Source organism: Armigeres subalbatus, chromosome 2 (assembly GCF_024139115.2).
Source record: "Armigeres subalbatus isolate Guangzhou_Male chromosome 2, GZ_Asu_2, whole genome shotgun sequence".
NCBI classification, from domain to species: domain Eukaryota; kingdom Metazoa; phylum Arthropoda; class Insecta; order Diptera; family Culicidae; genus Armigeres; species Armigeres subalbatus.
The window spans coordinates 249,253,591-249,264,084 of NC_085140.1; the positions used below are offsets into that span (position 1 = coordinate 249,253,591).

Here is a 10,494-nt window from a genome sequence, read left to right on the forward strand (position 1 = left end):
TAGGAATTTCTCTGGAATTTCCTTCAGGAATTCTTCAAGAAGCTCCACCAGGAATTTCTGAAGGAACCTGCGGCGGAATTCCTGAGGAAACTTTCGGGAGGTTTTCACAGAAAGTTCATTCGGGAATTCCTCCTGGAATCCCTCCGGAAGTTCTTCCAGGAATTGCGTTGCGTTGCGTTGCGTTGCGTTGTAACGGAGTATTTCGTAGATTGCATACTGATAGTTGTCATGTATATTCTTTAACTTTCTTACCCTTAACTGCTTATGGATTACTATTTGGGAATTAATAGCAATCCAATTGGAGGTCCGAAATGATAAAGCATGAAAACTACCATTGCCGGCCACGCCCATCTTCTCCGTTACTAGGGAATGATGATATGACATCTACTTAGTGAGAGGTCAGCGACTCACCGACGCCCTCATAGATGTCAAGGAGTTGGATGGTTGGTAGGAATTTAGTTTTGGAATATCATCATAAGCAAATGATATGATAAGTTTATTCAAACGTTGGGAGTGACCATGCTAAGAAACTTATGTCACTCCGTATTTCTAGATGTTTAACTTCCTGGGATGGGACAAGGTATTAGACTTGCCCTGGCTAATAAGCCTAGGTTTAAGCGCCATTGCGCGCTCTCTGAAACGAGAAGAGAAGAATCATACATGGAAAACCCCTCCCTGCATGTGCTAATGTCAAATTCAAACTAAAAGTATTTATGTCAAGGATTGAGTGTACTTATTGCCCTCTTTGAAAACATTATTCGCTTTTGTCTAGGTATATATAAATGATATTATGTACATCAATAGACATTAATACGTGCTACGTTCTTGAATTTCCTAATGCTTGAAAATCTATAATTTGATTGTATCTTTTAACAAATCATATAATACAAAATTTTATATTTACCGAAAACCGTGGTCAGGTATTACTTCCAATTCAATTAGCAATGATACTGCTTGGTGACATCAATCAACTAGTTTATCTCCGTCAAAACATAGTGTTTGAAAACATTTCATCACTCTATCCCAATATTATACCTAAGGTTTTCTTTTTATTATGAAATATTAGTAATTATGTAAATCCATCACAGTCGATCGTTCAAGAAACATGACTTTCAGGAAGCAGTTTTATAAATTTATTCCATCAGACGATTACATTATCAGTCCATATACATGTATGGCTGTGGACCAAATAAAATAGCCAATAAGTTGTTTATACTTCATATTGTATTGATAGAAACTTCTAAACAAATAGTTCTTATGACAATTAAAATAATCGCGGATTATCCGAATCTGTTTGCTCTATCAGGGATAACAATAATATGTTACAAATCTTTACATATTTCGGATTGAATTCGTCAAAAATGTTGATAAGCTCTGACCTAACAGTCTATTTTGTAGAGTCACATTTAGAACATTTAGTTGAAGTAACAATAGATTCATCTATATGTATGAAGGAATTGACCAAGAAAATCATTTCCTGCTCTAGTAAAACTAAAACTCAATTTATGAATCGAAAGGAGAAAAATACTAAAACAGAATCTACAATGTTATCATGAATTATTCCATAAAAATATTGAGCATGAACAATATTTTTCAAAAATGAAAATGACTTCAATTTCTTTCTCATTTTTCTGATTCCTTTTGGATAATTGTGCTTAAATCCTTGAAAATATCGACTCAATTCTGAATTGTAAGGAAGAAATATGTGCTTGGGTCAGGAAAAGCACATATATTTTACAAATATAGATCTTTTTTTCCTGAATGAAATTAGTAAGAAAATGTGGATATTTTTTAACCGTAATCGCCTCTATCAGTTTCTAAATATTCATTTAGATAAAAGATTCAATTTAAGAAAGTATGTATACTGCCGTGAATCGCATATTTGTCCCATTTGAATAGGAAACCCAGCAAAGATGGGACAGATATGCGATTCACGGCAGTATAGCATTTGAATGCTCAAACCAACGCTTCTCAAGATTTCAATTATTATTGAAATGGCACAACGACCCTATAAATTCGCAAAAAAAATCTCTCTTTGTGCCTAAAAATTGTGTAGTTGTAAAGGGCTGTATATAAATTAAAAGAGGAACGAGCTTACCGATATTTTTCCAGTATCAAACCTTTGTCACTCAGCCGAATATCCCCCTATCATATCGTTGTCCCCATCGCTTAGGTTCATCAATACGGTCTCGAGAAATCATCATCCCTGGTTTCGGTTACCCGCAACCTGTATATTCAGGGGAAAGCACTTTGCAACCCCGAATAGAATGGATCTCCTAGATCATCCTTCTGAACTGTAACGTCGATTCGACTCTTTTGACAGTATTCTAACAGCAATAGCTTGAGCAAATCCTTTCCGTTAGGGCCTTCATGCACATTGCGTTTCAAGTTTGTAGAGGAATGGCAAATACTTTGCTTTTGCACTACACCGCTTTCCACAAACAATGATATTGGCTAAGATCATAGACAAACTTGAATTTTCATAAGATTTTTCCTTTTTTCCTTGGGACAGAACACGACACGTGAAAAAAAAAATTACGTCAGCCCCTCCGGAAGTTCTCCCGGGAATTCCTCCGAAAGTTCCTCCGGTAATTTTTCCGGCAGTTTCTTCGGGTTTTCCTCCGGAAGCTCCTCCAGGAATTCCTCTGGAAGTTTTTCAGCGAAATCATCCAGAAGTTTCTCTGGGAATTCCTCCGGAAATTCTTCTGAAAGTTTCTTCGGAAGTTCCTCCGAGAGTTCCTCCGGGAATATCTCTGGAAGTTCCTCCGGGAATTTCTCCAAATGTTTTTCCGGGAATTTCTTCAGAAGTTTCTCCGCGAATTCCTCTGGAAGTTCCCCCGTGAATGCATCCAGAAGCTCCTCTAGAAATTCCTTCGACAGTTCCTTCGGAAGTCCCTCTGATAATTCTTCCGGTAATTGCACTGGAAATCCCTCTGAGAATCCTTTCGGAAACTCCTCTGTAAGTTTCACCGGGGAATTTCCGGAAGTTACTATCAAAGCATCTCCGGAAATTTCTATACAAGTTTCTCCGAGAATTCCTCCGAAGGTTTCTGCAGGATATCCTCAGTATGTCCTTCAGCAATTCTTCAGAAACTCCTTCAGCAATTCTTCCGGAATTCCTTCAGCGATTCCTCTGAAAGATCCGTCAGAAATTCTTCCGGAAGTCATTCAAAAATTCCCCCGGAATACCCCCAATTCCTTCAGGAACTTCTCCGAACGTTCCTTCAAGAATTCCTCCAGACGATCCATGAGGAATTTCTCCAAAAGCTTCGTAAAAATTCTTCCGCGAATTTCTTAAGGTATTCCTCCGCGAATTTCTTCAGGAATTCCTCCGTAAGCTCCTCCAGGAATTCCTCCGTACATTCCTCCAGCAACTCCTCCAAAAGTCCCTCTAGGATTTCCTCCGGAAGTTCCTCCAGAGATTTCCCCGGAATTTCATTCAGGAATTCCTCCGGAAGTTCCTCTAAAAATTTCTCAGAAGGTCCCTCTAGGAATTCCTCAGGAAGTTTTCTCAGGCATTCCTCCGAAAGCTCCTTCAAAAAGTGTGGAGGAACTCTCGAAGGTATTCCTTGAGAAACTTCCGGAGGAATTCCAGAAGAAACTTCCAGAGAATTTTCCGGAGGAAGTCGCGGAGGATTTTCCAGAGGAACTTCCGGAAGAATTTTCGGAGGATTTTTCGAAGGAACTTCCGGAGGAATTTTCAGAGGAACTTCCGGAAGAATCCCTGGAGGAACTTCCGGAAGCTTTCCCTGAGAAAATTCCAGAGGAAGTCCCGGTGAAACTTCCGGAGGAATTTCCGAAAAACTGCCGGAGAAATTTCAGGAAAAACTTGCATAGAATTTCCGGACGAATTCTCGGAGGAGCTTTCAAAGGATTTCCAGGAGGAACTTCCGAAATAAATTGTCATAGCAACTTCTGGAGTAATTCCCGGAGCAACTTCCGAAGTAATTCCAGAAGGAACTTACGAAGGAACTCTCGGAGGTACTTACAGTGGAATTTCCGAAGGATTTCTAGGTGGAATTCCCAGAAGCACTTCCAGAGGAACTTGCGGAGCAATTCCTGGAGGAACTTCCGAAGGGATTTCCGGAGAAACTTCTGGAGAAATTCCCGGAGGACTTGCGGAGTCACTCCCGGAGGAACTTCCGGGAATGCCCGAAGAAATTTACAGAGGATTTTCCGGAGGAATTCCTAGAGGATTTTCCGGAAGAATTCCTAGAGGAACTTCCGCACTAATTCCTAGAGGAACTTCCGCAGGAATTCCTAGAGGAACTTCCGCAGGAATTCCTAGAGGAACTTCCGCAAGAATTCATAGAGGAACTTCTGCAGGAATTCCTAGAGGAACTTCCGCAGGCATTCCTGGAGGAACTTCCGCAGGAATTCTCGGAGGAATTTCCGGAGAAACTTACAGAGGAATTTCTGGAGGAATTCTCAGAAGAATTTCCGGGAGAATTTATGGAGGAACTTCCGGAGTCGTTCCTGGGGGAATTTTCATAGGAATTCTAGGAGAAACTTGTGTAGGAATTCCCGGAGAAACTTCCGGATGAATTCCCGGAGAAAGTTTCACAGGAACCTTCGGAGAAATTCCCGGACAAACTCCTAGATGTATTCTCGGAGAAACTTATACAGAAATTTCCGGAGGAATTTGCAGTGGAATTTCCAGAGGAACTTTCAGAGGAAATTTGCGGAGAAATTCCCATAGTAACTTCTGGAGGAATTTCGGGAGGAACTTCCGGAGGAATTCCTAGAAAAACTTCCCGAGGAAGTCCTAGAGAAACTTCCAGAGGAATTCCTAGAGGAACTGCTGGAGGAATTCCCTGGAAGAACTTCCGGATTAATTCTTAGAGAAACTACTGGAGCATTTCCCGGAAAAACTTCCGGAGATATTTTCAGAGAAATTTCCGGAAGAATTCCCATAGTAACTTCTGGAGGAATTTTCGGAGGAACTTCCGGAGGAATTCCTAGAAAAACTTCCGGAGGAAGTCCTAGAGAAACTTCTAGAGGGATTCCCGGAGAAACTTTCGGAGTAATTCCCCGAGGAGCCTACTGAGATATTCCCGGAGTTACTCTCGAAGGAACTTCCGGAAAAACTTCCGCAGGAGTTCCTGGAGAAACTTTTAGAGAAATTTCCGGAGGAATTCCCATAGTAACTTCTGGAGGAATTTTCGGAGGAACTTCTGGAGGAATTCCTAGAAAAACTTCCGGAAGGAAGTCCTAGAAAAACTTCCAGAGGAATTCCTAGAGGAACTTCTGGAAGACTTCCTAGAAGAACTTCCGGAGGAATTTATAGAGAAAATACTGGAGGATTTCCCGTAAAAACTTCCGGAGGAACTCCCGGAGAAACTTTCAGAGAATTTCCCGGAGGAATTCACATAGTACCTTCTGGAGGAATTTTCGGAGGAACTTCCGGAGGAATTCCTAGAAAAACTTCCGGAGGAAGTCCTAGAGAAATTCTAGAGGGATTCCCGGAGAAATTTTTGGAGGAATTCCCCGAGGAACCTACTAAGATATTCCCGGAGGAACTCTCGAAGGAACTTCCGGAAAAACTTCCGGAGGAGTTCCCGGAGAAACTTTCAGAGAAATTCCCGGAGGAATTCCAATAGTAACTTCTGGAGGAATTTTCGGAGAAACTGCCGGAGGAATTCCTAGAAAAACTTCCGGTGGAATTCCTAGAGGAACTTCTGGAGGAATTCCTAGAAGAACTTCCAAAGAAATTCTTAGAGAAACTACTGGAGGATTTCCCGGAAAAACTTCCTGAGGATGTCCCGGAGAAAGTTCCAGAAGAATTCCCGCAGAAACTGCCGGAGGAATTACCGGAGGAACTTCCGAAGGATTTCTCGGAGGAATACCTAGGAGAACTTCCGGAGGGATTCCAGGAGGGATTTCAGGAGGGATTCTAGAAGGAATTTCTGGAGAAACTTCCGGAGGAATTTTTGGAGGAACTTCCGGAGGAATTTCTGGGGAAACTTCCGGAGGAATTTCTGGAGGAACCTCCGGAGGAATTCCTGGAGGAATTTCCAGAGGAGTTCCTGGAGGAACTTCTTGAGAAATTCCTAGAGTAACTTCCGGAGGAATTCCCGGAGAAACTGTCTAAGAATCTCCCGGAGAAAGTTCCAGAAGAATTCCCGCAGAAACTGCCGGAGGAATTACCGGAGGAACTTCCGAAGGATTTCTCGGAGGAATACCTAGGAGAACTTCCGGAGGGATTTCAGGAGGGATTCTAGAAGGAATTCCTGGAGGAACTTCCGGGGGAATTCCTGGAGAAACTTCCGGAGGAATTTTTGGAGGAACTTCCGAAGGAATTCCTGGAGGAACCTCCGGAAGAATTCCTGGAGGAACTTTCAGAGGAGTTCCTGGAGGAACTTTTGGAGAAATTCCTAGAGTAACTTCCGGAGGAATTCAAGGAGAAACTTCCGGAGAAATTCCTCCAAGAATTAGGAACTTCCCAAGGATAATTCGGTCTCATCTGTTTGTTTATCTGTCGAATTTGTTATATTTGAATGAGAGACCTTCCTCCCATTTAAAGCGGGGAGGGGTTTTCAACCATCATAGAAACATTTCTCGCTTAACTTTTCAAAAGGACCTAAGTAACATTTTTTTCATGAATTAATTTGAATACAGCAATCAATAGCTTTCATTTTGTTCTGTTTATTGCGCTATACAAATTAATTCATGAAAAAAATGTTACTTAGGTCCTTTTGAAAAGTTAAGCGAGATTTCTTTTCTTCGAAAACCTGCACATGCCACATTTGATTTCATTTACTTGATTAGCTCTCGAGTTATGCGGAAAAACCACTATGTACAAATTTTCACACCGATCGATTAAGTAATTATCGAGTCTATAAGAATACAGAAATTCATTTTATGTAAATAGAAGAATAAGAAGATTATAATTTGTATGTGCTTCATTTGATTTTCTTCCTCGTCATTTTGAAATTTTTGAACATCCCTGCTGGGCATTTTAAGGATGGGTTATGTTCCGAATCGGTTTTTCTTATAGAGTTCAGACAATCACTTTGATATAGAAAGACTTTTTTTTGGTTCAAACCATTTTTTGTCGTTTTGCCGGGGGATCAAAATTACCTCTCGGGTTTTCCACTTTCCGCTAGTAACCGTTTATAAGCACCATGTCTGTTTTTTACCCGACGAAACCACCAACAACAATTGAACTCTGACACGATAAGTTACACGGAATACTCGTTCGCTGGACACTAGTGGGTAAAATTCTGCGATAACTGCAATAAATAATAAAATTTAATTGTATGGGTACATTTCAAAATTACAATTAATTTACTGCCGATCGGAAACTTACCTCCATGATTTAATTTATTCTGCATTGAAGCCATTGAAACCCTGGATTTTAATAGCAAATATTTGATCACCGCACTTATGTTTACACTCCATGATTTAATTAAAACTCGAAAAGTACTTTGTTAAAGCAAAAATAGTTTTCCTCCACGCACCGACAAGTTTGCTAATCAACAACAAAGCGAAAATTTATTCTGAATGACAGTTCGTTTCGAGCTGCAGGTTTGAGTGCGATCACAGCATTTTTCAGCAATTTCACGTTGATTTAACATAATAAACAACCTGAGTATGTAATATTACGCTTCTTTTCCAACTGACATGATGTGCAGCATTTTATGTGTAATAAATTACTGATTTATAGAGGTAATTTTACGTACTTTGTGCGTAACTGAAAAAATATTTTGTCCGTTAGATTTTACGTTCAGTTGTGTAATTTTACATCGATTCGATGTGAAAATACATCAAATCGGTTATTACATAGAGTTTTTGAGTACATTGACCAAAGTTACGTCACGGGATATTAATATTTTTTTTGCTGTGTTGGTGTCTTAACTAAATGCGAGAAAGGCACCACCAACGCTAGGTGGATTAATCTGGGTTTTTTATTGTTACCGCCCTTTAAGGTGGATAGATCATTGAGCCCAAGAAATATCTTTCAACTCTTCTGAAGACATCATGACTCTAAAATATAGCTTTCAGGTCGAAAACTAAAAAACGCACGTTTTGGGGGCTTTTGAACCAGTGTGCGCCGCCTGCTCAGTTTGTTTTAATACCACCGAAAAAAAATTAGGACAAACACCGTCGCCGATCATTTCCGGACCGGACAACCTACACCTGGTACAAATGTTTTCTTAAAAATCTCTAGATTCGTTTTGCCTTCAGTAATCAATGTTGTTATACGAAGTTGTAAGACAAGTATATAGCTATAAGTTAATCATATATTATATTTGAAAAATTCAGCTTCTAAAAAAGATATACATGCAGAGAGTCAAACTATACCTGCAAACCATGCAAAAATCTAATACAATATGAAGAGAAATTCTGCTTCATAAAATTTGATGAGTGAAAAAAAATCAGAACCCTTTTAAGATTGACCACTTCAGCTCAATTCGACTCTGGTTTACGGTATGATGATTACGAAATTAAAAAATGTGACATACATATGGACGATGGATTTCCGAGTACAAAACAAACAGCATGTCATGAAAACAGGAAGCAGAGCACACTTCCTAACAGAACTCTGAAAGTGTCACAGACGGATGAATTTGGTGGTATCCGGTTTGTAAATCAAATATTGTGCACCTACTCCAACTGTCTGGGCAGGGTCATCAGCCAACGTAAGCCGCAGCCGTGCTACTGATAACGTGATCTTAACCCTGCGAAGTAGCATCATGAACGAAATAATTTAGTTGATAGTGAGCAATCGGTGTGGTAGCACAATCGTTCTAGTAAAAAAATATTTCCAACCAGAACTATGAAGTTCATCATTGCGTCGGTTTTATTTCTGATCATTCTGTACAAATGTTTCAAAATTGATACCCCAACGGAAGGATTCCCCATACCGGATACGGAAAGGCAGTTCGAACAGATTCGATCAAAACTCAGAGGACAGTCGGAAGAAAAGTGACGCTGGGGTTTCATCAGTTGTGGAGATTGGCATTGGTGAAACAAGCTGAAGTTATTTTCATACAGTATGACACATAAGTGCACCATAAGTAAATGTTCGTATATTCGAATAACTAATGATGAGTTTTGCTTCTTTTAGGTATTTATTGCAACATTCATGGAGTAATTCTCACCTCAATTTCATATTATATAGGTCGTAATCTTGTCATTTGATCTCATTACACGATGAAATAAAATAATGTGCCAATGAAGTGTTCATCTAATCAGAATATATACATGTTTCAATAAAGCATCTTCTTACTTTATACTGTTCATGGATTGTAATTGATACGTTAAATTGGTAATTCCCTTAAGCTTCAGCTTTCTCGCTGCTATCTGGGTGCTGCAGATAGAGCCGCTTTTCTGCTCTCAAGCTAGTAGAGGGATATTTTGAAATCAATCCCATTAGCAAAATTATTTTGCAGTTACTTGGCTGTCATACACTTCCTGCTCTTCGAATTTCTTTTTCCATGCTGCATGAGGGCGTACAAATGCGCGAGACTCTACATGACTTACGATGGTTTACATACATTCCTGCTTCAATCAGCTGTTGAATCTCGTGGAATTTCGTAACGAATGTTTTTTAATTGCATTCCTACTAATATTCAACTCGATATTTAATGTAAAAATATTTGTTACAAATAATACAAAACTCAATCTAACTTTATTTATATTTTTCCCAAATAATAACAATACTTCTCAATATAGGATCTGAAACGAATATAACCACAATCTTCAATGTTTGGCTCCGGCACAATAGAAAAGTTTGGCTTCAGTTTGACAACCAAATCGATTCTATTCGCACCACCCAGGCTGCTATCATAAAACAGTAACACAACAATGAAGATCACTTTTGTGAAACCACTCGAATGATTTGGGCGTTCTCACCATAATTCAACGTACCTTTACTTTTGCGGGAAGCATATCTATCAATTTATAGACAACATCATAAACGCAAAAATGCTACCTCATGATCCCACAACCAGACACAAGAATAGCCGTTTTTTCTACTTATCCGAGAGGGCCCTCAAAATAAGAAAGAAGAACAACAGCCTCCGAACGTGCCAAATTAGTTACGAAAATATTCCCATGAATCCCGAACTCGCAAAATATGACTTAGTTTATGTTTGTTTATGTCATGCGCTTTTTTTTTTTAATCCATCACCCAACTATCATATTGGTGGAAGCGACTGAACTGATAGAAAATCGTGAATTGATATCGGATGGTCGTGGCTTTTGGGAAGTTGTTTCCGATAGCTAAGCTAGGCATGTGAATAATCGATGGACCATTTCAGTGGTTCATAATTTATTTCAGTCCTAGACTGAGGACATATCTAAGTATATCTAAGTGATATTTAAGTTTTATATATATTTGGTGAAGATTGCGACTGGTACAATGGATGTTTTAACGTTGACTTCCTCAGTCAACAATAAATTAAAACGGAAAGTTTGACATAGCCCGGCGTTTCGGTCCCATGTATTGGATCTTTTCCTAGAGATAAGCTGTCGACCGACTATCGTTAC

General features: G+C 39.5%; 1 long non-coding RNA gene across 1 annotated transcript; it reads left to right on the top strand.

Annotated features, from left to right (window-relative positions):
• Positions 1-8,515: 8,515 nt before the first annotated feature.
• On the top strand, positions 8,516-9,243 carry LOC134216157 (uncharacterized). Its single transcript, XR_009980526.1, has 2 exons — positions 8,516-8,996; positions 9,071-9,243. It is a non-coding gene; the product is annotated as an uncharacterized LOC134216157 (long non-coding RNA).
• The last annotated feature ends 1,251 nt before the right edge of the window (positions 9,244-10,494 follow it).